The 3,827-nt window shown below is 36.8% G+C and overlaps 1 pseudogene; it reads right to left on the bottom strand.

The window, feature by feature from the left end:
* Window positions 1-1,174: 1,174 nt before the first annotated feature.
* On the bottom strand, window positions 1,175-2,574 carry LOC101427971 (spermine synthase pseudogene; annotated as a pseudogene).
* Between the last annotated feature and the right edge of the window lie 1,253 nt (window positions 2,575-3,827).

The following is a 3,827-nucleotide window of genomic DNA, read 5'->3' as shown; positions in this document are numbered from 1 at the left end:
CAACAAGACTTCCACCAACCCTGAAAGAAGTTTTGTCAACAGTCATAAAAGTTATCAACTTTATCAAGACAAGTTCTCTGAATCACTGTATTTTGAAAAGATTTTGTCAAAAGATGGGAGCAGAATATGAAGTTCTTCTCTACCACACTGAAGTGTGTTGGCTTTCAGAGGACAAGTGTTGAAGCTCTTATTTGAACTAAGGGCAGAAGTCTCACTTTTTCTCAAAGAAAAGAAAACCCACTCTTAGAACATTTTGCAAGAAATCGTTTTATCCATGGCTTGGCTTACCTAGCAGATATTTTTCACCATGTGAATGAGATAAATCTTTCCATTCCAGGTCGTGAAGTCACCCGTATGAATGCAACTGAACTATTACAAGCTTTCTTGGCTAAGTTACCAATACTGAAGAAGAGAAGAGGCCAACATTCTAGCAAACTTTCTAATGTCGGAGGAAGTACTCAACCAAGTTGGAGTTGAAGTACAAAATTCTCTGCCATTTTTTTTGAAGAGATATCTGCAAACACTTGTAAACATTACAGAACTCTTTTATAAGTTATTTTTAACTTGATGGCAAGAAAACTGAACCATAGATCTACAATCCTTGTTTTTCTGATATAAAGTGTACTGAAGATGTTTACTTAATCAAAGATGGACTCATTGATTTTAAGACAAAAAAACTTGCTACAATTGGAGTTTAACTCAAAAAGCCTATCATTATCTTGTAAAGCAAACTATGTAAGCTTTGATTCCATTTACAACAATATATCTTTGTGATTTGAGATTTTTAACACTTGTAACAATGAAAACAAAAAATTGAACTTGATTGATGTCCAACATGATATGTCAAATACTACACCAGAGTTTAATATTCTTATTCAAGATAAACAACAGTCTGCACATTGACATGTCTTTTAAAAATAAAATTTAACTTTAACTTTCCTATATTTTTGATGTATTAGATTATTATTTAATGTGTTAAGAAAGAGGCACATATATATTGTCATATATTTTTTCTCTTTTGTAATTTTAATGGAAGCAGTGCTATTAATTTTTTAACTCTTATAAGCACCAAATTTCAATATCTAAGTCAACTTTTTGACAAGAAACACTATCAAGAACTTCCCTCAAGAACAAAACAATGATTTTCATTCTTTCTAACATCCAAATTGAAGGCTTACTGAAACCAAAACAAAAGAGCCACACAGAAATAAACAGTAACAAAAATCACATTCTAGGGGTTCAGTGCATCCAGCAGCCTTCACTGGGCTGCCTAATCATCCTTTAGCTGACTTTCAAAAAATAACACCCTAGCTCATCAAAATATACATTTTCCATTTGCTTTTTTTAAATTAAAAATAATAATTTAAAAAAACTTTAAAGGAATTCCAATCAATTGCCTGACTTGTTTCGGTGTCATCTATAGCATATAAAGGTCAGGATGGTTATTTGGGGAACTCATGACTAGGTGATCTTAATCTTCAAGGCTTAGCTGTCTTCCAAAATGTGTAAAATACTCACAACTCCAAGTAGGAAGGGACACAGACGATCTCCTTCGAGAATTCCAGGGGAAAATACAGGCGCCCAAGCTGTTCTCATAGAGTGACAGGGCTTCCGTCAAATTGACACAGTTCCCCTGTGTAAAATATTTCCCATCCTGTTTCACAACTTTCATTGAAAGGTCAAGAATCAGTCTGAGAAACTCCCATGTGGAATCTTCTTCTGAAGACAGGGAGATTGGAACAGCTGTCAAATCATTAATCACATAATCAAACTTCCTCCCTTCTTTGGTGTACTTCTTCAGTACTGGAATGCAGTCTTCTATTAGAACCTGATAGCATTCTCCTTTAAGATTGTCTAAGACGTCACCTCAAGTTTTTCACATATATTTCTTACACCCATCAATCATCATTTGGTCAATCTCTACCGTAGTGACCATCTTTGGTTTCAGTTTGACTATTTCGCATAAGATGCCCCCATCTCCACCTCCCAGAATCAGTACATCTTTGCCAGTATAATCTTCTTTTCCACTGCCCATGATGGCCTGGGTATATGCCAAATTACTCTCTGCCAAATTAACATCCCCGCTGAGGATGAGAATATTTCCAAACTGCTTTGAGTGTAGAATTTTAATGTTCTGATAAGGCGAGTCTTCATCATACATCACTTCATCTATGTCATAGTCAGGCACCCATCAGCAGTGGGCCAGTATCTGTCAATGGCCCCTCCTCAAACTATGGGTGGTAATCGCTTCACCCTTCCAGTACTGTCCTGACTCAGTTCTTTCATTCTTTCTTCTACTTTATTCAAAAGATTGTCAATTTCTTCTTTGCCTTGTGCATTGTTGTCATAACTCTGAGGGTCCAGCAACACCAATCCATGTGGTTAAATTCTCAAATTGGCAAAGCTGCCATTTTTGTTGGTGTAAGTTGCCAAATAGCCATGGTCCTGCCAGGTGTACACTGACTCTGTCATCCCCTGCTCCTGGAAAATGAACTGGAGGCCTTTTAGAATGGTCTCGCCATCAGCTTTGGCGCCTACAGTGAAGTCGAGGGTGCTGTGCCGTGCTGCTGCCATGGTGCGGCAAGGCCCTGTACCATGCCTGAGAGAGGCAGCCGCAGAGACTGCGGACCGCGTGGCGTGTCAGGCTGCGGCAGGCGGGGAGTGCCTATATTTTTAATTTTAGTAAATGTAATTGATTTCCTTTGTAATTTTATTTTATGAATTTATAAACATTATTTTTGTGGGTATGTGTTGGTGCAGGTGTGATATATTTATTAAATAATACACAGTATAGTGTGGACTTAGTATAATTTTTATTTTAATGTTGTATATTCTGAGTGCAGTGAGTAACTGCCTGCAAAAAGTTTGGCATGGATGGAGAAGATGGTTTTATGATGTTGTGGGAATACTCAAATTTCTAAATGTTTGTCAAAAATAACCATTTGAGCCAATGTTGAACTGTGTTAGGTTATCAGGTATTGAAATTATGGAAAAGTTGTAAAATGTAATTTAAGTAATCCTAAAATTAATTTAAAGACATGCCGATTTTAAGTGTCATAAAACTATCTGCCACTACATTCTGAGAAGGAGTCTGTGGTTTTCACCTGACTAGCAAAGGGATCTGTGGAACAAAAAGGTTAAGAACTCTTGGGGTAATGCAAATAATAAAGCAGATCTAAAGTAACATAATAGGAAAGGATGAGAACTGTGGCAAACTTGAGATTTCGGCTCATGTCTAAAAAGTTTGACTGTAGTTTACTCCAACTGATTCATCACATGGAGAAAAGTAGAACAATTGTTATCACATACACTGCTTCTTACGATATGCCATAAATGTTAATTTTAAGTGAAATTTCCCAAAATTAAAATAAGAAAAAAATTATATCTCCAATTTTGATACAGCCTTGAGCTGCCAATTTGTGATAGCCCTGTACTTCAAAAATGGTTTATATTCTTTCAGAGCTTTCTGGTAAAAATCACAGAAATTCTGCCCCGCTCTAACTGGGTTAGGGAGGAAATGGAGTGAGTCTTCAGGTGGGTCTTTCAGAGCTCCCCTCCTGACCATTCCCCACTGTCCACAGGCAAACTCATGAGCTACCCTGAAAAGCTTGTGTCAAGGCTTTCCGAAAGTCTTCCTTTCACTTTCTCTCATAGCAATTGGGCTCATTTTTGATTATTTGAGAGATGGCAAACTCTTTTTGCACTGTGTTCCTTTTTAAGATACTTCTTTCATTAATTGTTCTTCTATCACTTAAATTCCACAATCTTCATCCAATAATTGTAGGCCTGACACATTTAAATGAAACAGGCATGATACTGCCAACGGT

This window comes from Dasypus novemcinctus, chromosome 9 (assembly GCF_030445035.2).
Source record: "Dasypus novemcinctus isolate mDasNov1 chromosome 9, mDasNov1.1.hap2, whole genome shotgun sequence".
Lineage (NCBI taxonomy): Eukaryota > Metazoa > Chordata > Mammalia > Cingulata > Dasypodidae > Dasypus > Dasypus novemcinctus.
The sequence above is the reverse complement of the archived record's forward strand: the minus strand, read 5'-3'. Positions and strand labels throughout refer to the sequence as shown.